Source organism: Malaclemys terrapin, chromosome 23 (assembly GCF_027887155.1).
Source record: "Malaclemys terrapin pileata isolate rMalTer1 chromosome 23, rMalTer1.hap1, whole genome shotgun sequence".
Classification (NCBI taxonomy): domain Eukaryota; kingdom Metazoa; phylum Chordata; order Testudines; family Emydidae; genus Malaclemys; species Malaclemys terrapin.
Window position 1 is genome coordinate 6291247 of NC_071527.1, and position 24497 is coordinate 6315743.

Consider the following 24497-nt stretch of genomic DNA (forward strand, 5'->3'; position numbering starts at 1 on the left):
TTTAATTTGAATTATAAAGCTTGTGTATTGCTTCAGAATCTCAGGCATCCATGGAAAAACCTGCTGAACATTTAACTTGATCACTGTGAATCCAGTGACAAGACATACAGTTCAGTTCAACTGTACTTCATTGAGCTATAAAAGTGTTGCAAAAGAGTAAGAAAAAGACAGACCTCTGTTAGAGGCAGGTATAGTTTGCTGAGGATGGAGTTATACGTGCTGTTTTCTTTTTCATTCCCCACTGTCCATTTGTCATAAATATCAATTCCTGACCCAAGAGCAAGTTGCTACGTGTTGCAACACACCATTGCTAGTCTATAATATGAAATCTATATGTAACAACCATACTAGTGGATAAAATCTAAAATTTCAGATAGGTCATAATAATCTTCAACTTACCCAAATCTGGGGACCATGAATATCATTCAGCCATATTCCAGTATTACACTTTATTTCCCAGACTTGCTTGTAGTAGAATTACACACGTATCCAGTGTCTTGCGCTATATCACAATTGCAGATAAACCTAGGCCACACTGGATGTTCGTTCTTCAGGTGCAATTTACTGTTTTAATACACAATGACGCTTTCATTTTTCTCCTGGCTTTCACTGTACTGGAAGAAATTCTATTTTGCAAGTCTAAATTTTAAAAATAAACAATTGCAAAAGACTTTCGGGGAAATTCTTTCTCCAGTGAATATCCACTGTCATCCTTGGATTCCCAAACAAGCAGTACTGCACAATTAAAATCTGGATGTCCTCATCAATATGTTATGACCGATATCCTAATTTCCTGCAATATAATACGCTTGCTTCTGAAGAGCTGTGTGATAACTTATAACTGCAGGCAGTTACATTTTTCATAGCCTTAGAAGCGGCTTGGTTATGCAGTCTGGCTTTCTGGGGATAATTGTGTCGGCAGGGAGCTGTGCAGCCTGGAAAAACCCTGGGCCAGAGTGGGAGAGAGGTGCATGTCTACCCAAGAAAGGTGGGGCCTGAGCAGTTCTTGGGGGACCACACAGGGGAAATACAGGCGCAGTGGCCCTGACCTATGAGGTATAGGGTGGCAGTGTGTGTGGGATGTATGACTGTGTGAATTACCATAAGTGCGAACAGTAGTCAAAGCAAGTACCACAGAAGGGGAAAGCACAGAGAAAAGTCTTGTAGTCCCTTTCCCAAAAGGGACTGCAAAAAGAGGCAGGGAAAACTAACTATGAATAGTTAAAGAAAAAGCAGCTCCACGAGCTATGCAGAGAAAGGCAGCTCAGTACTGAGGACTGTACAAAGACACAGCTAGTTGACTTGTTGTAGTTGCATGACTGTCCAGGTTCGCAGGGAACATCCAGCCCACTGGCAGAGCCCAGAGAAGGGAAAGGAGGCGGGGGGGGGGGGAAATCTTGGAGTTGACTCCTTTGAAGGGAGGCCAGAGAAAAGCTGGCTGACAGTAACTGTGTTCCATTGGGATCGAAGGCACTGATGCAACAGGAATTGTGGATGGCTCGACGGTTAGAGCAGCAGAAGCAACAACTAGCGAGGGGCAGAGTGCATCTGGAAGTCCAGCTGCTTGCAGACCTGGAGCAAGAGAGAGCGGGCTGGGAGGGGCAGCATCAGTGCAAGAGAGAAGAGAAGGAAAACTAGCACTAGGAGAGCGAGAGACAAGGATTGTCAACGTCAGCTCAAGGAGAAACTGTGCCAGAAGAACCATAGTGGGTAGCATAGACTCAAAATTACTTCCCTGCTTTAGAGAGGGGGGATGACATGGATGTGTTTCTAAATTAGGGTGACCAGATGTCCTGATTTTATAGGGACGGTCCTGATATTCAGGGCTTTTTCTTATATAGGCACCTATTACCCCCCCCCACACACACTCCCTGTCCTGATTTTTCACATTTTTTATCTGGCTACAAAAGTTTAAATTGGCCCCTGAAGTTTGTAGGAGAATATTTTGGGGCAGTTTGGGGGGAAAAGGGGGGACATGACCTGGGCTGAGGTTTCAGCCCAGATTAGGGGTATGTAAGAAAGTGGGGAGCTGGTTGGAGGGTTTCCATGGTTAATGAGTCCAATGAATCAGTGGGTTTAGAATAGTTCTATAAACTCTGCCGCCCTGACCTAAAACTTCAGTTAATAGACAAATCCTAGAAATGTAACTGCAGCTGTGAAATGGGCTCACCTTTACGTGGATAGGTTTTCTATCAAACACAGCCAGACAACCAGGGAAGGAATGCGATCAGAGAACAAGGATTGAGCCCAAGTGGAGACCCACAGCCAGGGGGAGGGAAGCGACTTCTGAGAATTCCTGGGACAGGTTGAGGAAAAGCAGTGTTCAGATGTAGGCAGCTGTCTCACTTTGCCCAAGATTGCCCGTTCTCCCAGCTGAGGCCCAGTGCTGTGCTGGAAAGACCAGCTGTACTCCTGAGTTCCCATCTCCGAGGGAGAGTCACACAGCCAGTCCACTAATGGCATATAATGTTTGATGAACCATTCACATCCCAAACTGCCACTTCTGTGTCACGCTGCGCCCTGCTGGGTTGTAGATCCATTGGCTCACCAGTGGAAGTTGAAGGGGGTAGTTAAGTGGGAGACATTCATCAGATGGGGAGATACTGGGACTGCTAAGACTATAGTTAAGCCCTATGTCATGAAACCCCATCAAATGCTCTCAGGATGTGAAATCAGGATTAAAGTTCCTACTGTAAAAGTCTTTGCTCTACCTACAGCAGAGATTTCTATATGGACCCAGGAATTTCCTGGGTCAGCTGATCTGAATATTCCATTTAAAGAGTAATCTGTGTGGTCAAAATATCTGTGGTCAGATGTGTTGAGGGAGGGAGAAACATCAATAGTATCTGCTTGCACTGACCAAAAATTCCCTTGTCTTTTTGTGGGGGAGGGGTCCATTTGCCAGGAAATCTTGTTTTTATACTTGGTGTTATTCTATGACTTACTGACCCTCCGAGCCACATACGACAACCTTCAGAAATTCAAGAACCAGAGCCCTGGCAGGCGTGCCCCACGGGGTTGAAGCCCTGAGACGACCCCCCTGCCTCCTTTCTGGGCAGATGCCCCTACCCCACCACCCTGTTGCAAGGCAGAAATCCTGAGCTCCCTCCCCCCCGCCCCAAGTCTGCTAGGTGGAGAATGGGGGGGAGCTCTGCGAGCCACAGTTTAGCCAAACCGGTCTGTGATGTTTAAAGATGCCTAAAATCCCAGCCATAACTCACTTGGCTTTGCTTGCAGTGAAAATGCAGCTCTTCTGGTCCTACCTAATTAAAAGCATCACTTTATTTTTTTCTTTATTTACTTTATCTCCTGAAATCTTACTGAATTAGTTTATAACTTCAAAGGTTATTGAACCAACTGGCAATCTTAGGACTGTCGGGGCATATTCTGCATGGGTTGCCACTTCATAAATCTTGTCCTTGATCGATAGACCTTGAATTCTGAACTCTTTCCTACAGAAGCTCTATATTTAGTGCCTTGAGCAAGAGGGAATCAGTGAGACATCCCACTGTTAATTGCTACAATTCTGAATGTGTAAATATCACTTGAATAATTTGTCAGCAAACCATGCTTGCCTTAAGTACATCTCAGTTCTTCAGGGCTGTATACATGCACACTTGTCAGACACTGCCAGAGCTGAACTGTATATTGATTTCAACTTCTTGGATTAAATTACTCAAGTCTTCAGCTCTTTAGCTGGTTCTCATTCTCCCACTTGACTGTTGCGGGTCACAGCATGTGTTATTCTCGCTAGTCTGTCTGTTTTGGCGTACATTTTTGCATTTGTTATTTGAAGTGACGGAATGAAGGGCTTTTGTGAAACCTTTCTCCTTCCTTTCTTTTGGGAATTACTGAAATTAAAGCTCTGATGGCCTCCAAACTCTGGGCCAGCCTTTCAGCTAGTAAATCAAACATGGCTGTATTGGCTTCAGTGGAATGCTGTTGATTTTTAAATCCGCTGTGGATATGGTCCTCCTATCATGAATACATTTGGGGCTTGGCATAATATTTGAAAGATTATTTTTTGTTTAAAAAGCTGCATGAAACTCTTTAGTCCGTGCATCTTTCTGTTTCTCCTTCATCTGCTTAATTGTTTGTTTGGTAATGACAATGAATTCTCCCTCGATACAGGTATTTAGTTTAATGGTTTATATGTATTCTTGTATCTTCTCAAGATATTTAAAATTCTGAGGAGTGTAGGATTTGCTTAACACAGAGGAAACTCCTCCCCACCTCTTAATTTTTGCTATTCTTCCCTGCATGTTTTGGAATATGAGATGTGGGGAAAAGAGAGCTACATCGCCTAAGAAGTCCAGAAATAAAGTTGTTAAAAGAAAAAGGACTGTTGTGAATGGGGCAACCTAGCTGGCTAGGAGTGAGAGGTGCCAATAACTAATCTGGCCAAGTAGCTGAGGAAGCAAGAAATTGGGGAACAAAATTTTGTTTTCACCTGAGATTTGAAAGGAGATGGGGGAGTTTATTATCCGCTCGACGACTGCTCCAGCAAGTAAAGTAGTTGTGAACTATAGTTTTGTAACTGAGCAAGTTGATGATCTAATGTCCATCTCCTTTGAAATCTCAGATTAAAACGAAGGGCTTGCCTACACTGGTGCTTTACAGCGCTGCAACTTTCTCACTCAGGGGTGTGAAAAAACACCCCCTTGAGGGCAGCAAGTTTCAGTGCCGTGATGCGCCAGTGTAAACAGTGCACCAGCACTGGGAGCTACGCCTTTCGTGGTGGTGGGATTTTTTAGAGCGCTGGGAGAACTCTCTCCCAGTGCTCTGCCGTGACTACACAAGCCGCGTTCAAGCACTGCCATGGCAACACTTTAGCGTGGCCAGTGTAGACCAACCCACATTTTCTCCTTCCCCAACACACTTTTGCAACGGCATTATTTAACTTTAAAGTATTATGGGATGGTTAATATGAAGGATGCTGTTAAAAAGAACTTCCGTGATGGCGCTTCACTTTCCCACGCTAATTCTTCTGGTTAAGGGTGTGTGAAACTGTTCTGAAGAACAAAACTTTCCCCTTGTGCTGTCCTTGCCATACCCTGCAGTGAGCTGGATGTGAATGTGTTGCTACTTTCTGAGATGCGGTGGTATAAACAGATCGGTAGTGCAATTACATGGATACTAATATCAGTATGGAAATCATGTTGACTAAGCTAAAGGCAGAGTTCCCAGTGGAAAAAGTAGCTTGGAAAAATAATTGTTCTAGATAAGAAATGGAAATTTAAAAACAAAATATAGAATCACTGCTACTTGCCACGTTTGTCCAACTGCGTGTCATTAAATCTTCCTCCCCGGCTGCCTTTATTTGTGTTTTGGTCTCTACAGACATCTGCTTATTTGTGGATGGGTTTGAGTTAGATTATTCTAAATGCCAAATATTATGCAGTACAGATGGTGTTTCATAGAGACTAATGGTGCACAGATTTAACTTTTAAGAACATTTCTCACTCTTAAGTGCTCTCCTTCTTGACCAGCTCTAGGACAGAAATTTTTCAGAGGACTCTGAGCTCAAGGTGAGGTAGCGCATAGCTATTTAGCATCTTAGCAATTGTTCTTTGAGTTCATTTGTGTCCACAAGGCTTGCATCCAGGGGAATAGTGGGACCAAAGTCTTACTCCCCCCATGTTCCTGTGTTTTTGGGTCAGTGGGCGTGCCACTCTGGTGAGATGACCTCGGTTATTTGAAGAGCTTCTCATGTTGCTCCAACACTGCTACAGTTGGATTCTAAAGTGCCTTTGATATGTCTGCTCCCTGCTTTCTCTAATATCTATATTTGGTATAGGAAGGAAGATATTCCCATCATTGATTTCCCAGCCTCTATGGTGGTGGAGTGGATTCCCAATGGTCACAGTCAGTTTAAGGGGTAGAGGGAATGAAGAGCTTAATTAGGAGAGGGTGCATGGACAACATGGGAAGCGAAGTTTCAGATTACTGCTGCTGAATATATATCTTCTTTTCCCCTTCCACTTCATCCCTTGGCCCCATATTACTGCAGTCAGTGCTCATATCTGACTTCTCGGTCTGACTAGTGATTTTTTTGACCAGGGTCGTCATATACAAGACTGATTCTCTGGGCTCCAGGAATCTAATCCTTTGACTAGCGAATATAGCACGCTCTCTTACAGACTTAGAAATCTTTGAAGCACTGAGAAATGCATGAACCAGTATGTGTGACTCAGACCCCTGTGGGTGGAAGCCTGTGAAGGATGCCTTGCTAGAAGAAGGTCATTGCTTCTTTCACAGAGCAACCTACTAGACTAGTCCAACCAGTTCGTGAGCTTTGCTCAGTGCAAATGACTTTCTAAAATACCACCTTGGCTCTAACTTGGGGGTTAAGAGGGTATCTGAGCAGTCTCCAGTTGTACCTGACCTCTGCCAATGTCCTTCAGATCAGGAGGTAGCACTGAGATAGTGCTGGTGGTCCTGTCACCCAAAACAGGCATCTGTACCTACCAGTGCAGTTGGGATCAATGTGGAGCTCTGGATACTGTCAATGACATTTTCATTGACTCACTTAAACGACTTGGCAAAGGAAACACAACTAATCTAGCATCACTTGTTCCTTTGAACAGATGCTGCTACTCCTCCCTCAGAGCGTTTGCTTGTGGAGCGTGCAGGGCTGTCCTCTCTTCCCTTTATGCAATGTGTATTAGCTCTAAAGAAGATCACTAGACACTGGACTCGAATGCCAGCAACATGCACGCTATTTCAGCTCTATCTCTTTCGTGTCAAATGCAGATAGTGCTATCACTTAGTTCTCCTAGTGACTAAGGCAGATTGTTAGCCCCTGAATAAAGGGCAATTGGCAAGACTGAATTGATCATGGGAAAAGAGAAACAAGTTGACACTTCCTGAAGTGTTTGGATGATTTGCTTGATGGAGGCTGATGTCTTCTGATTGTAAAGGTTGTGCAGGCTAAGGCCTGGTCTACCCTGGGGGGGTGGGAGCTAACTCTGTCTAAGTTACACAACTTCAGCTACGAAAATAGCGTAGCTGGTCGACATATTTAGAGCTAGTTACCAGGCTGTCTTCACTGCGGTAGGTTGACTGCTGATGTTCCCTTGTTGACTCTGCCTGTGCTTCTCAGTGGAGTACCGGAGTCGACGGGAGAGCGCTTGGCGGTCAGTTTATTGCGTCTTCACTAGATGCAATAAATCAACCCCCCCCACCACCACTGGATCAATTGCTCTGGAGGTAAGTGTAGACATGCCCTTAGTCTTGGGTCCTTTGGGATGCTTTGCTTCTCCTCCATGCTCAGCACTGCCTCGCAATCCAGTGCCAGGTCCACTTCCTGGCATATTTTGGTCCTTGGTAAAATACAGGACTGCCATTCTCTGTGACTCAGGAGACTCTGGAACTGGCAGATCCCCAGATACCATGCTGCTTTTGTGGCAGGCCCTTGGCTTTGGAAATCCCTTCCAGAAGATAATGAACAAGTGTAGACCATACCACCTTCTGAATGGCACTGTGAACAGATGTCTTCCAACTGCAGACTAGCACACACACACATTTCATGTACTCTAGCAATGTGATAACAGAGAGGAGAAGACTGTACTGTGGACTGAATTTTGCTTTAAGTTTTGGGGGATATCCTGGTGATGGGTGCATGTAAATAAATACCAACTGTATCTAGTGAGCTTATGCCAGTAAATGTTCCTTTTCGTTTACCGTGACCATTTTAAAAAGTTGCTTCAAATGTATAATGTGGGAGCCCAGGAGCATCTCCATTAGCGGTGTGAGTTCCTCTTGTAATTGCCCTCAGTAGCTTTGTAGTTTATAAAATGGTCTTGATTTTCACTGCTTTTACTTTGTTTAAAGCTAGATCTAGAGGCTGCTGTAACTCATCTATCACATTCACATTCTTTAGGATCAGTTAGTTAAGTAGGTAAGAATTTCCATAAACTCTAGCCATCAGATCCATGTCAAGTACCATAACCTTTCCCTTTTTTTTTTTTTTGAATATTCAGTGGAGGAATTCTTTTAGTTGGCCCCTTCTGCATGACCCTCCAGCTGCTTGATGACACACCTGCCGTAGGAGACACTGACTGCATTCTCAACATATGTCCAAAATATTTTCATCTTTTCTGGCTAACTTTAGAAACAAGGGGTGGTTGAACTCTGACAAATCTCTGCATTTAGTATGAATTCCGTTATAACCTAGTATTTTTCTAAAGCATTTGCTTTTTTGTATCTTTTATACTGGTCTCTGGCTAGCAAGTGTCTGGTACATATTTCAAATGCTGAGTAAATGGCCCTAGCCACTGCTGGAAAGTGGGAAAGAACCTGCTAGGCCAGTGGGCAAACTATGGCTCGTGGGCTGGATCCCACCCCCACTGCTCTTAGAAGCAGCCGGCTCCACGTCCCTACGGCCCCCGGGTGGGGAGGCAGAGGGCTCCGTGCATTGCCCTTCGGTCCAGGCACCCCCCCCCATAGCTCCCATTGGCCGGGAACAGGGAACTGCGGCCAATGGGCACTTCGGGGGAGGTACCTGGAGGCACAGTAAAGGCAGCGCACGCAGAGCCCTCTTGGCCCCCCCCCCTCCCCAGGGGCCACAGCACTTCCTGGAGCGGCGCGGGGCCAGGGATAGGACAGGCATTCAGGGAGCCTGCCCTGGCCCCCGGTGCGCACTGCTGCCACCCCAGAACTGCTTTAGGTAAGCAGTGCCGGGCCGGAGCCCGAACCCCTCCTGCACCCCTTCTGCACTCCAACTCCCTGCCCTAAGCCCCCTGCCTTTACCTCAGGTCCCTGCCCTGAGCTCCCTCATACACCCCTCCTCTGCCCCAATCCCTTGCCCTGAGCCCCTTCCTGCACACCCCAACCCTCTCCCCCAGCCCTGCATACAATTTCCCCACCCAGATGTGGCCCCCTGCCCAAAAAGTTTGCCCACCCCTGTGCTAGGCCCTATGGAGGGAAAAGGAGATAGTTAGGACCTATGTACTGGGCTATCAAGCTCCTTTGTGAAGCAAGAGCCAGACTTTTAATCCACAGAGCAAAGTTTGAATAGCTGTTGACTATCTTGATGTGCTCCCTGAAGAGCTCCTTTTCTCCTCTTTGTGTTGTGAATGACATGGCAGTTTTAGATAATAGGTTGAACTTCATTTTCTCATTTGCTGATTTAAGCCTACCAGAACTTAACTAAAAGCACAACAGGACCTTTCTGAGTTAGTAACTAATGCCTATCAATGTGTATATATTTGCATTGACATCCAGACTTGCGTACTAAAAATAGTTTAGTGTTTATGGTCTGTATGTATCTTAGAAACTGGGGGAGATTGAAAGGAGTGGGTGGGTTTGAGAACAGTATGTCCTACCAATCTCAATAGCTCAGTGGAGTTACTCTGCTCAGCACCACTACTGAATTCCTGTATGATAAAAATAGTTAAATACTTTAAAATAATGTATATTTTCCCACTTGCAGGAAATTTATGGGAGGGAGTCAAATATTTAGTAACTGTAGAGACTTGGATTCAAAAAGTTAATTTGTGTTTCAACAGTTGTAAAGCTTTACCTTTGTATGTCAAAATATATAAAGTAAACTTTCTTCAGTCAAACTCTTCAGTTCTCAAACTGCAGTTTTCTTTTCTTATCTGTAAATTTCAATTATCAATGGAAAGAGTGTGTGTGTGTGTGTGTGTGTTGAAATTGACGTTTACTGATAATCTAATCCTCCTAAGCCTAAATATATGGTTACTATTGAACTATGTTCCCACTCATTATGTATGTGCTAACTGCATGTGTTCTGTAAATAGCTACTTTAGTATTTTATTACAATCAGTCAGGGGTGACTGCCCCTACCCCAAGCTTTGTGGGTTTATGAAATTTAGGAGGGGGGAATAAAATTAGCTCTGTACCTATCAAGATTAATGTGATCGGGTTAGCTATTTAAAATCATTCTCTAATGTGGCTGTCTTTCTCAAGACACATTGTATGACTTTACTGTTCTACTAGCCTGGCTCTTTTTTACGTATGACTTATCTGATCCCAGACATTTCCTATCTGCCAATTAGCAGGTAGAGACCGAATCCACTGTTCAGCTTTCTCCAGTGTGTGTACCTCCTAGCAGAGCTGCAAGCTTAGACTAGTTACTTGATCTTTGCCTTTCTTCCAAAGAATTTGGCAGTAGATGGGTGGAGGATGTTAAATCTGATGGAGACCTTCTGCAGTTTCTCTTTCAAGTGGCCCCACAGAGGCAAGTCAGTGACTTGCTGCATCTTTCCACTTTCTTACCTAAGGAGATTTGTTGTAGTATCAGAAGTGAATAGTGTTTTGCCAACTTTTGCATTACAGGTTCATCCAGAACATATCACTGTTCATCACAATTCTTAAGAACTGAAAGTGCTTGGATTATATTGGTGAGTCAAAAAACACCACTGAATTTGTTTTATTTCTTCCATGTGCTGTCAGTTTTAGACCTTCAGGTTGCATCAAAATTGAATTAACCCAGGTATGACTTCCTCAGATCATCCTCATAATTGCCAAGTATCCTTACTCACCAACAATAAATAAAATCAGACATCTAATCTAATGCAACAATGGGGTTGAGAATTTAGTTTCTCAGTCAGGATATCCAGTTTCCAATAGTGTAGTGGTAAGGTTAGTATACAAGTGTTAACAAGTTCATATACTGTATTTGAGTTATATTTTACAAGACATGAGACCGTAACAAAAATCTAGATCGAAAAAACTCCCCATGAATTTGGAAGCACCTAGAATCTAATAAGGTGATAAGTAGCAGTCAACAACAAAGAACAAATCATGTCAAGCCAACCTACTATCCTTCTTTGACAGGGTAACAAGCTTGAGGAATGAGGGGGGGGCATCAGTAGATGTGATGTATCTGAATTGTTAGTAACGTTTTTGTTACAATCTCACGTGACCCTCTCATAAGCAAACTAGGGAAACATAGCCTTGGCGAGCCTACTGTAAGGTTTGGTGCACAGCTGTTTGGAAAATCATACTCAGAGTAGTTATCAATGGTTCATAGTCAAGCTGAAAGGGCATATTGAATGGGGTCCTGCAGGGGTCTGTTGTGGGTCCAGTTCTAATCAATATTTTCATAAATGACTTGGATAATGACCGAAAGTAGAGTTTTTGTGGAACATATCAAGCTGAAAGGAGTTGCAAGCGCTTCGAAGGACATTCTCGAAAGTATTAGCAAGAGTGTTGTAAGCAAGACACGAGACGTAATTCTTCCACTCAGCACTGATAAGGCCTCAACTAGAGTATTTTGTCCAATTCTGGGCACCACGTTTTCAGAAAGATGTGGACATAACGATTAAAGGTCTAGAAAACTTGACCTACGAGGAAAGATTTAAAAAATTGGATTTGTTTAGTCTGGTGAAGAGAAGACTGAGTGGGGGATATGATAAGTCTTCAATTTGTAAAAGGTTGTTATAAAGAGGAGGGTGATAAATTGTTCTTATCTACTGAGAATAGGACAAGAAGTAATGAGCTTAAATTGCAACAAGGGAGATTTAGTTTGACGGTTAGGAAAATCTTCCTAATTGTAAGGGTAGTTAAGCACTGGAACAAATTACCTAGGGAAGTTGTGGAATCAATGTCACTGGATGTTTTTAAGAACAGGTCAGACAAACATCTGTCAGGGATGGTCTAGATAATACCCCAGTACTGCCTCAGTGCAGAGGACTGGACTAGATGACCTTTTGGTGTCCCTTCCAGTCCTCCATTTCTGATTTTCGGAAATGTGGGGGAAGTTTGAAGCCAGCTCTAAATTCTGTGGCTTGAGCCTGTCTCTAGGTTTTTGTAGCAACTGTAACTCTCCCCACTTCTTGCATGTTTGTAGCTATGTTAAAGCACAAGTGCAGTGTTGCTGAGTTGGGGCTGCAATGTAAACCCTGACTTTTGAACTTCCTGACTCTCTTGTGTGTCTCGTGGGTCAGACAGGGGAAAAGAGAAGGTACTGATGTAGCTGATATTGCAGATTTTTGGATGACAGCCATTGAGTGCAGTGTGACTTGGCTCCAGCAAAAGTTACAGCTCGTGAGGCAGGGGCGGGAGGCAGGCGCTCAAGTTAGGACATGCCAAAATTAAAGTTGGATGTGCAACTTCAAGTGTGCTTCTTTTTGCAAATGCAGCATTGCTGCACAGCCTTTAATTACATGAGAACCTACTATTTTCCAGATAACTCAGTGTAGTATCTTGCAAAGATACATGGATAGCATTTTATAATCTTTTCATTCCTTCGTATACTTGCGGCGTTGTAGTAGTCCAGTTGATCTTTATTGCCTTACTTTTTTAATACAAGATCGCCTACCTGCCAGGTATGTGGGTGGTTTTGTTTGTTTGTTTTTTGTTTTGTTTTTTTAATAACTTAAATAACATTTTCTTGTTAACCAATAACTCGTCGTCCCTTAAGTACTGCTCAGGAGATGGGGCAGTTAGCTTTAGTTAACTCGGTTGCAGACGTAATGGTCTATGTACCCCAGTCAATGTTCAGCTATTTTCTATGTTCTTAAGTCCTTCTTTCACAATATACGACAGCTTATTTACTTTAAATGACTTGTGTGGACTTGGGCGTACATTGCACAGAACACAGTACTGCAAGACGCTACATATGTTTATAAACACAACAAAGAGTCTGGTGGCACCTTAAAGACTAACAGATTTATTTGGGCATAAGCTTTCGTGAGTAAAAACCTCACTTCTTCGGCTATGCATCCGAAGAAGTGAGGTTTTTACTCACGAAAGCTTATGCCCAAATAAATCTGTTAGTCTTTAAGGTGCCACCAGACTCTTTGTTGTTTTTGTAGATACAGACTAACACGGCTACCCCCTGATACTTGACTACATATGTTTATGCAAGTCTGCAGGAAAAATACTGTATATTGTACTGATATGTGATCGTTGTAATGCATAAGCACAAGTGGTCAGTCATGCATATGTATGCAATGTCTTTTTACTTCTAAAATGTGCAAATTTGATGTAGAGAAACAGCCATAAAATCCCATAATGCTATTTTTAGAGTGACACTTTAAATTTACAGTTCTATTTCCCATTCCAAGTATCGGGAAGGCTGCGGTAAAACCATAGTGCAGCACGTTAAATGTATGTTTGTTTGTTTTAAAGGTAGCAGCTTCTTGTGAGTTACTCTAGAATCAGCAACACCCATTGGAGCAAAGGCCCTTCAAAGGCTGCCTGTTTTCTACTTTGCTATACAACACTTATTTGTGAAATACATGTCTAGAGGATGGACCATCACAAGCAGTCTTCTGACTTGTGTCAGAAAAAAAGTTACAGCTGTTTCTCTACAAGGGAGACCATCCTAGACTATAGGTAAAGCTGCTCAGGAACTGGAATTTGTTTCCTAGGTAATCTCAAAAATTTCCCATGAGACAAATTCTGAAAAAAACTTGTTTTGATGGAATCATAGAAATGTAGGACTGGAAGGGACCTGGATAGGTCATTACCAATCCCCTGCACTGAGGCAGGACTAAGTATTATCTAGACCATCCCTGACAGGTGTTTGTCTGGCCTGTTCTTAAAAACCTCCAGTGATGGAGATTCCACAACCTTCTAATTTGTTGCAGCGCTTAGCTACCCTTACAGTTAGGAAGTTTTTCCTAATGTCTAGCATAAATCTCCTTTGCTGCAATTTAAGCCCATCGTTTCTTGTCCTGTCCTCAGTGGTTGAGAAAGATGATACATTTTTCTCCTTTTATATAAAAACCTTTTACAAATTGAAGACTTTTCTCATGTGCCCCCTCAGGCTACTCTTCTCCAGACTAAACAAACCCAATTTTTTCGATCTTTCCTCTTAGGTCATGTTTTCTAGACCTTTAATCATTATGTCCACATCTTTCTTGAAGTGTGGTGCCCAGAATTGGACAAAATACTCCAGTTGAGGCCTTATTGGTGTTGAATTGCTTCTCATGGCTTGCTTACAACATTCCTGCTAATACATCCCAGAATGATGTTTGCTTTTTGTGCAACAGTATTACATTGTTGACTCAGATTTAGTTTGATCCACTAACCACTATATCCTTTTCTGTGGTACTCCTTTCTAGGCAGTCACTTCCCATTTTGTATTTGTGCAATTGGTTATTTCTTAAGTGTAGTACTTTGCATTTCTCCTTATTGAATTTCATCCTATTTATTTCAGCCCATTTCTCCAGTTTGTCAAGATCACTTGATTTTAATCCTGTCCTTCAAAGTGCTTGTAACCCCTCCCAGCTAGATATTGTTCACAAACTTTATAAGTATAGCTCTGTACCATTCTCCATGACATTTACGAAGACATTGTCTAGAACTAGACCTATGATAGAACCCTGCAGGACCCTACTCAATATGTCTTTCCAGCTTGACTCTGAACCATTGATAACTACTCTGACAATACTGTCATTGTGATTTTGTTTAGACTGTTGCATAATTTTAATTTAATACTTTAATTTCTATATATAAATAAATATCTGTTGTGTATATTTATGTATATAATATATTATATGGTATAAACTATTAACCTTAATGTTGTATTACATCAAAGTCAAAGCAAAATGAAACCAGTCAAAATATTCAGACTTTTTCCCATCAAAAAGTGAATCAATTGATGCATTCCAGCTGAAAGTTTCATCTTACCCAAAACTATATATTTTTAGATGGATAAAATCACTGGAGTTGGCAATGATACTGTACTGAAACATCATTGTGCTAATCATCTAAATGTTTATCTTTTTGTTCCTTAGTGAGTCAATTTTGGCTTCTATGACTAGACTTGGAGGCTGCTCCACCCTGTCAGGCTGCACACATCTCTCCTTTAACATTTTCCTGTGCTGTGAGATCTACAGAACTCTTTTGACAGTGGTGAGGTAGCTGGGTGTGCTGAGACTGCTTCGTCTTACTCTAATCACAATTGTCTTACTGTTACCTTGTGCTTACCCTGTCTTGTCACATATTGGTATCCTAAGCTCCTGGGACTCTGTGCTACGCACTGTGCACAGTGAACAATGGGGCCCCAATCCTTGACTGGGGCCTGTGGGTGCTACTGCAGTACAAATCTTTAAAAATAATAATGAGGTGGAGCACTCTTAAGAGCAGCGTGCTTTCTGTGCTTCAGGGAGAGGCATGTCAAACTGCTGGGCACGGCTGCATATGTTGTTATACCAATAAAAACTAGCAGGATCTTATTAAAGGGGACAAGATAAAGATGCTACATTTATTATGATAACAATTTGATTTATGACCAATAATTAATTTATACACACACATTATACCTAATACCTATACACACACACATCCATCAGATGTTCTGCAGCTGCTGCATAGTTACCAGTCCTGCTTGAGTCTGTGGCTTGAGTTTGCAGCTTGGGTTCGTAGCTTGTGGCGGCTAACTGGCCAGGAAAGCCGGGCACAAGGACGAGCTGGGTCTCTGTTGGGCATGCACCAATGCCCTTCCATGTTGGCAGCAGAATGTTACCCTCCTCCAAAGTTTTTCCATCTCGCCCATCCTTTTTGTAGGCTTTAGTTTGAATCCAGAGTCTATAGGTCTTGCTGTGTCATGCTGCCTTCAGGTTTGGTGATTGATCACCTGTCAATTGCAGACATGACTTTCAGCCTTGGACCGGGCTTTGATCTTCCCTCTATTGTACCTTTTCTTTTTAGGGTGGATTCTTCTTACTTTGTTAGGGCTCTTGTCTGCATTTTCAGCTGTTTGGTGTTTGAACTTTATTTAATCAGGACAGGCTGGGGCTGGAGATTGATTCCATCATCCATACATACCTCATTCACACATCTAAACTAAACTAATAAGATTACAGCAGGGTTTGCAAAAATGAAGGTTGCAGCCAAGCCCTTACAAAACAGAGTAAGCATTTTAAAATGGGGTTTGAATTACAATATGGCAAACAGTGAACAGAAGTTACACTGTAGGCAAGTGTAATAAATGGTGAACAGAAGTTACAATACTGAAACAGTGCAAGTCTTAGTGATTTAAGCAGGAATTGGATTGATAGTGAAACTTACAAAGGCAGCTGACTGAACAGCTATGGCTCTTAACAAGCATTTTAATTGTTAATTAGCCAGTTATTGGGGTAACCGGTTTTATGAATGAATATTGTTTCATTCATAAAACTTTACTTATGAAGTTACATTAATAAAGTGAACAATTAAAAACAATTCATCAGTTCTACATTGTCACCTTGCCAATGTTGAGTCGATAGATTTGTTTTTTGAGTCCTGACTTTTTCTGTAAACTCTCTGGATCAGAGATTAGAACTCTGTTAGAATCCAACTTCAGTTCTGGATATTCTTTGGTCGGGAATCGGGATCTGAAAGCAACTACAAAACCTCTGAAATGATTATGGAGGAAGCAGCTTTGTGTGCTTTGGAGTGGATTTTTTTTTTTTTTTTTTTTAAGCAAAAAGGAAACCATGATTTAAGCTGTTCTTTTTACCTATTCTGAAAGAAATGTTGATACTCATTGGTTGGTAACTAATTAAAATCTTGGTTTGCAACTAAATAAGCCTTTTACGCTAAACTTGGTACTCTTGCTAATCAGGAGGATATGCTAGATCTATGTATGTTATTTAACTTCTAAATCTTCTAATAATCTGAGTTTTTATTAGAAAATGGTGAATGATACATTTCTTATTTTCTAGATTTATTCATGATTTGTGACAAATTCTATATGGATGGAAATTAGAATTTAAAATTGTATTTTTTATTAGTTACATATCCAGCACATTAAGTTAGTTTTATGTAAGTGAAAAAATTCTATATCCAGCACAAGAGGAAATATTTAACTGATTTAATAAACAAAGGAAGTCTCTGTAGTTAATGAACTGAACTGATTTGTTTCTGGTCACCATGTCCTTCAGGATTTTAGAGCTAGTAAATCTCATCCTTTCTCTCCTAGTTTTTTTTTTATTCATAGATTGCAAAAGGAAAACAAGCTATTCTGCTTTTTCAAATCCCAGTTGGCTTCTCAACTTTGAGTGAGTGAATTAATCATTGAACTGATCTAGTTGAGAAAATATTTTCTTTATTTCAGTTTATTCTACATCTGTAGATGAGGCTACTGCTGTCAAAAGCTGGTTTCGCACTTCAACAAACTCTGGTTTCAGGTGCTTAGCCAATGATTGCCTCCAGTTCCATGGCTTGACTTTCTCTGAAACTTCAGCAGCGAACATGTACTGCTTAATATTATGTATTTAATTTAAACAATTGTAGTAGATTTGAGTAAGTTTAGGTTTTAACATAGATTGGCCTAATTTCCAATTTAATGTTAAATTGTATGTGTGTGTAGAAATATGTATTTAATTTAAATAAAATAAAAATTAGATTCTTCTTCGAGTGCTTGCTCATATCCATTCCATTAGGTGTGTGCGCGCCGCGTGCAGGATCGTCGGAAGATTTTCTACCCTAGCAACACCGGCGGGTCGGCTGTGGAGCCCCCTAGAGTGGCGCCTTCATGGCGCTGAATATATACCCCAGCCGACCCGGCGCCCCCTCAGTTCCTTCTTACCGCCCCTGACGGTCGTTGGAACTGTGGAGCGCTGCTTAGCTGTTCTCCACTCTCCCTAGCTTTGTTGGTTATTAGCAGTTATAGTTATAGTGTTTATAGTTAAATAGTTAAATAGTTTTAAAAAAGTTGTTATAGTTGTTCTAAGTAGCTCAGGGGATTAAGGGGGTCGTCTCCCCCTTTCTTCCCCGGCCGCGGGGCCGGGCTCATGCCCAACGCTCCCGGCTTCAAGCAGTGCGCCTCCTGCGCGAAGCCTATGCCCACGAGCGACCCGCACGACTCCTGTCTGAAGTGCCTGGGAGAGTCACACCAAACAGATAAGTGCAAGATCTGTAAGGCCTTCAGACCAAGGACCAAGAAGGAGCGGGACTTTCGGCTCAGGCAACTCCTGATGGAGGCGGCACTTAGCCCGGACACTCCCTCTACGGGCCAGACCCCGGCGCCTAGCACCTCGGTGCGCAGTGCACCGGCAGCACCGGCTTTGACGACCACGCGAGTGGCGTCAGACAAGCCTCCCCGGCACCGGACCTCGTCGGCACCGCAAGCAGTGCCTCGGCGCCGATCATTATCCCCGGGGCATAAAAAAGCCCATAAAACGGGGACGTCCGTGCCGAAGACGCCAGCTCCCCCAGTGCCGGGGGTAGAGCCGCGTCCGCCGGTGGAGCAAAGGAAACAGGTGCCTCCAGCACCGTCGACTCCGGCACCGAAGCCGTTGAGTCCGGTGCAGATAGCGTCTCCACCGAGGCCGGCGGTGATACAGTGCCTACCGTCGACTCCAGAGACCTTCGCGGCGGCGAGAGACTTAATAGCTCTCACGGAGCCGGCACCGCCTCAACCACCGGCACCGACTGCACCGCTGACTCGCCCGGTCCAGTCGAGGGGGAAACCGGCCTTGATGCGCCCTCCACAAGGACTGGAACCTCGGCACCGCTCCAGGTCCCGAAGCAGGTCCCCACGCCGCTCGCAGTCCCGGCACCGAATATCATCTCGGCACCGGTCGTACTCGCGGCCAAGATCTTCTTCGCGGCACCGCTCTACGTCTCGGCACCGATATGATCGTCGGCACCGATCAACGTCGAGACGTAGCTCTCGGCACCGCTACGGTCGACGCTCGACGTCGAGAGGCCGCTCCCGGCACCGGGCATACTCCAGGTCCTCGTCGAGGTCCAGATCCGACTCCCGGCACCGACGAGGTCATCGGCACCGGTCGCGGTCCCGGCACCGATCGCCGGCACCGCGTGGAGATAGAACATCCCCGGACCGGCACCGTGCGGCACCGCATCCCATGGGATTCGTCTCGACACACTCGGCACCGCCATGGCCATCGAGATCGGTGTCCCGCTCCTCTGAGGAAGTATCGAGATCGGCATACCCCCCTCAGGGTCAAGCCGAGGAGCAGGACATAGGCCATTGGCAGGAGGTAGCAGAGGACCCTGCTCATGGCCCATCTCACTGGTCGTTCTGGACCCCGTGGGCGTACCATCAGGCGCAAGGGGCTCCAATTGCGTCGACCTCTCGCTCCGGTCACTCCGTCAGAGGGGCCCCGGAGTCCACCATCTCTCGGCCTCCGCCAGGGGGCATGGAGGCCTCTGGGTCCGCACCACCTGACACCCTGGACCCAGGCACAGGTGATGCTCCAGCCCAGGAACAGGGAGACCAGGACCAGCCCTTGGATCCTGTTCCACCGCAGGCATCTTCCTCTTCTTCTCCCGATGAGGCAGTGGCGGGCACATCGTGCACAGGCCCGCCTCCAATAGATCTTCGGGCTCACCAGGATCTTCTGCGCAGGATGGCCCGTAATATGGACCTGCAGGCGGAGGAGATAGTGGAGGTTCACGACCCGATCGTGAATATCCTCGGAGCGGATGCCCCATCGAGGGTAGCGTTACCCCTGATCCGCACGATTCAAATGAATGCGGATACGATATGGCAGACTCCTGCCTCTATCCCACCCACAGCGAGAGGGGTGGAAAGGAAATACTTTGTCCCGTCTAAGGACTATGGGTACTTGTATACCCACCCCCAACCGTGTTCACTGGTGGTGGAATCAGTGAACGCACGAGAGCGCCACGGCCAGCAGGCTGCAGCGCCTAAATCAAAAGAGGCTAAGCGGCTCGATTTGTTTGGCCGTAAGGTTTACTCAGCCGGAGGGCTACAACTTAGAGCAGCGAACCAGCAGGCGCTGCTGAGCCGCTACAGTTTCAACTCCTGGAACTCTATGGGTAAGTTTAAGGAGCTGATTCCCCAAGAGTCCAGGGAAGAGTTTGGAGCCATGGTAGAGGAGGGCAAGAAGGTGGCTCGGACCTCCTTGCAGGCCTCCTTGGACATAGCAGACTCAGCTGCGAGGACCCTGGCTTCGGGTATCGCTATGCGTAGGATCTCCTGGCTTCAGGTCTCGGGTTTGCCTCCGGAGCTGCAGCAAACCCTACAGGATCTCCCCTTTGAGGGACACGGATTGTTCTCAGACAAAACGGACTCTCGCCTGCAGAGCCTAAAGGACTCGAGAACAATCATGCGCTCCCTGGGGATGCATGTTGTGGGCCCTCAGCGCAGGCCATTTAGGCCGCAGCCTCAGCGCTTCTACCCCCCCCCACCTCGTCAGAGACAGGACTCGGCCAGGAGGCGAGGGCGAGGTGGTAGAAGAAGGTGGACCGGCCCTCAACCCGGCCAAAACCAGGGGCCACCTAGACCACCTTCAGGCCCCAGGCAGAACTTTTGAAGGTGCGGTCGAGGACGGCGCCCCAGTCATCCCCCAGGATCCAACCCCCTCCTTTCGGGATCGCCTCTCCCACTTCCACCGTGCTTGGTCCCTTATAACTTCGGACCGTTGGGTCCTCCGCACGGTGGAGAGGGGATACGCTATCCAATTTTCTTCTATCCCCCCCTCCCACCCCCCTTCCCCGTCCCTCTTCAGGGACCCTTCTCACGAGCAACTTCTTATTCAGGAGGTTTCTACGCTCCTGGCCATGGGGGCCATAGAGGAGGTTCCAGTAGAGTTAAGGGGCAGGGGATTTTATTCCCGTTACTTCCTGATCCCCAAGTCCAAAGGAGGTCTGCGGCCCATCTTGGACTTGCGCGGACTCAACAAATTCGTAGTAAAGTTGAAGTTCCGCATGGTCTCTTTGGGGGCCATTATCCCTTCCCTCGATCCTGGAGACTGGTTCGCCGCCCTCGACATGAAAGACGCATACTTTCACATCTCAATTTACCCACCTCACAGACGCTTCCTGCGATTCGTGGTAAACATGGTGCACTACCAATTTGCAGTCCTTCCCTTCGGCCTATCCTCGGCCCCAAGAGTGTTCACGAAATGTATGGCTGTCGTGGCAGCGTACCTTCGTCGGCAAGGGATACAGGTGTTCCCGTACCTAGACGACTGGCTGGTACGCGGTCGCACCAAGGAGCAAGTTCAAGCTCACGTCCACATAATAGTGCACACATTCAACGAGTTGGGCATCCTACTCAACAAGGACAAATCCACTCTAGAACCTACCCAGAGAATAGAATTCATAGGCGCAGTTCTAGACTCCAGACGTGCACAAGCCATCCTGCCAGACAACCGATTTGGCACCATCATGAGCCTCATTCAAGGGCTCCAGGCGTTCCCAACTACCACGGTGAGGTCGTGCCTTACCCTGCTGGGCCACATGGCTTCCTGCACGTACGTAACCAGGTATGCCAGACTTCGGCTTCGCCCACTTCAAACCTGGGTGTCTTCAATATACCGTCCACATCGGGACAGCCTGAACATGGTGGTCACGGTCCCGATCTCGGTCCTGACCTCCCTCACCTGGTGGCTAGATCACAATGTGGTCTGCGAGGGGATGCCATTTCACGCCCCACAACCCTCTCTGCACCTGGTCACAGACGCTTCATCTCTGGGTTGGGGCGCCCATCTCAACGAACACCATACCCAGGGCCTGTGGACTGCATCCCAGCTAGCCCTGCACATCAATGTTCGGGAACTGATGGCGGTGCGCCTGGCGTGCCAGGCATTTCTCAACCTCCTACGTGGCCGATGTGTGTTAGTTCTCATCGACAACACCACGGCCATGTTTTACATCAACAAGCAAGGAGGAGCACGTTCGTCAATCCTATGCCAAGAGGCTATTCGCCTGTGGGACTTCTGCATCGCCCACTCAATCCACCTCACGGCATCGTTCCTCCCTGGAGTCCAGAACACTCTAGCGGACCGACTCAGCAGGTCCTTCCAGACGCACGAGTGGTCTATCCGTCCGGACATCATACATTCCATCTTCCAGAGGTGGGGGTTTCCCCAGGTAGACCTGTTTGCATCCCGAGACAACAGGAAGTGCCACGTGTTCTGCTCCCTACAAGGTCGAGCTCCGGGCTCCCTCTCGGATGCGTTTCTCCTTCCCTGGAAAGACCACCTGTTTTACGCCTTCCCTCCGTTTCCTCTGGTCCACAAGGTACTGCTCAAATTGCGCAGAGACCAGGCACAGGTAATTCTGGTCGCTCCAGCGTGGCCGAGACAACATTGGTACACCACACTGTTGGAACTCTCGGTTCAGACACCGATCCCGCTTCCGTTGTATCCGGATCTCATCACGCAGGACCACGGCTGGCTGCGTCACCCCGACCTGCAATCACTCCACCTCACGGCGTGGCTGCTCCATGGTTCACCCAGGCAGAGCAGCAATGCTCGCACTCTGTCCAACAGATTCTGCTGAGCAGTAGGAAGCCCTCAACACGCACCACGTACCTGGCCAAGTGGAAGCGGTTCTCCTGTTGGTGCGAACAACGAGCCACGTCCCCGTTGCAGGCACCCATTCCTCTCATTTTGGAGTATCTCCTCTCCCTAAAACATCAGGGGTTGGCGATATCTTCAATTAGGGTTCACCTGGCCGCTATATCGGCCTTTCACCCAGGGGAACTCGCGTCCTCGGTATTCTCTAACCCGATGGTCGTTAGATTCCTCAAGGGCTTAGACCGGATGTACCCACAACAACGTCAGCCCGTCCCGACGTGGGACCTCAACCTGGTTCTCTCCAAGCTCACAGGTCCTCCATTTGAGCCACTGGCCACCTGTTCACTTCTGTACCTATCCTGGAAGACAGCCTTCCTCGTAGCCATCACCTCAGCAAGGCGCGTTTCTGAACTCAGGGCGCTGACATCCGAGCCCCCTTATACAGTTTTCCATAAGGATAAAGTGCAGCTTCGTCCACATCCTGCCTTTCTCCCTAAGGTGGTTTCTCCTTTTCACATCAACCAGGACATCTTTCTCCCGGTCTTTCATCCCAAACCACATGCCACTCGCCAGGATCAACGCTTGCATTCCCTGGACGTACGAAGGGCCCTGGCCTTCTATATTGACCGCACAAAGCACTTTAGAAAGACGACGCAGCTCTTCGTTGCAGTGGCCGACCGAATGAAAGGCTCACCGGTCTCCTCACAGCGCCTATCCTCCTGGATTACGTCTTGCATCCGGACTTGCTATGACCTGGCAGGTGTCTCAGCACCGCACCTCACCGCTCACTCCACGAGGGCCCAAGCCTCCTCGACTGCTTTCCTGGCACATGTTCCGATACAGGACATTTGTAGAGCGGCGGTTTGGTCATCAGTCCACACGTTTACAGCTCACTATGCACTAGTGCAGCAGTCCAGGGACGATGCTGCCTTCGGATCAGCGGTTTTGCACACGGCAATGTCTCACTCCGACCCCACCACCTAAGTTGGGCTTGGGAGTCACCTAATGGAATGGATATGAGCAAGCACTCGAAGAAGAAAAGACGGTTACTCACCGTTGTAACTGTTGTTCTTCGAGATGTGTTGCTCATATCCATTCCAAACCCGCCCCCCGTCCCCACTGTCGGAGTAGCCGGCAAGAAGGAACTGAGGGGGCGCCGGGTCGGCTGGGGTATATATTCAGCGCCATGAAGGCGCCACTCTAGGGGGCTCCACAGCCGACCCGCCGGTGTTGCTAGGGTAGAAAATCTTCCGACGATCGTGCACGCGGCGCGCACACACCTAATGGAATGGATATGAGCAACACATCTCGAAGAACAACAGTTACAACGGTGAGTAACCGTCTTTTTTTTTTTATTTTAATATTTTTGATTTTTAAATTGTGGCTTTTTATCCACCCTGTGCTCTTAAGAGGAGGATTCTCTTCAGTCAGCCCATGTAGAGCCAGATTTATAGTTCATTATAGTATCAAGAATGTGATAAACATGTTCTTGTCTTTGACAAATACATACTTTTCCTTCACATATTTTAAGGCCAGAAGGGACCCTGATCTAATCTGACCATCTGCATATCACAGGCCATTGAATTTAACTCAGCAATTCTTGCATCAAAAGCTTTTCACCTGGCCAGCATACTGAAGTGGCTCAGTTAACCAGTCCTAGGGAAATGCACTCCATGATCTTCACCGTGGTTGTGTGAAGTGGTGCTTCTATGCAAACAATAAATTAACAATATATTACAGTTGCTTTCAGAACTTGCTGATCATGTATGTGAACACCTGATAGTCCAATGATTCTCTGCAAACCTAGCTTGGCAGTGAATTGGAGGGCTCAAAAAGAAGGGGGTTCGGAGAGTGAGCATTGGCAGAACATCTAGACACCGCTTCTCTTATTAGAGTTTATCAGTAAGTTAAGAAAATAATCCAGATAGAGAAGATACAAGAGAACACTCTTTATTCTACTGAAAGAAGATCAGGAGCCCCATAGTACAGGCTGTTTCCATTCTGGAGGGACTTTTAGTTAAGACATCCAGGAGTTGGATCAAGGGAGGGTGGCACGTTAGTTGAGACTGAAGACAAGATAAAGGAAGAATGTGGCAACAAGGAATAGTAATAAGGTAAAGAGAGAATTGCCTGTGTGTGTGAAGCTAGTCAACCTAGACGTCTCTTAGAAGATGGAAAATCAGACAGAAGAAAGGGGCTAACGATGGACTGTAGCTGGCTAAGTGAGCAAAAGCTGAAAGGACGCTACTAAAAAAAAAAAAAAGGAAGAGGGGAAAATCTTGCTAGCCTAGTTGCTATAAT

At 45.9% G+C, this 24497-nt stretch overlaps 1 protein-coding gene across 4 annotated transcripts in view; it reads left to right on the forward strand.

Annotated features, from left to right (window-relative positions):
* VDR (vitamin D receptor) overlaps positions 1–24497 on the forward strand; it is a 119703-nt gene that overhangs the window by 11865 nt on the left and 83341 nt on the right. Inside the window, exon 1 of one of the 4 annotated variants that reach the window (XM_054012835.1) lies at positions 10307–10367. The exons of the other annotated variants lie outside the window; for them this stretch is intronic. The gene's annotated coding sequence lies outside the window, so the exon portion shown is untranslated. Of the gene's footprint in view, positions 1–10306; positions 10368–24497 lie in introns of those variants that run through there. 4 annotated transcript variants of the gene reach the window in all.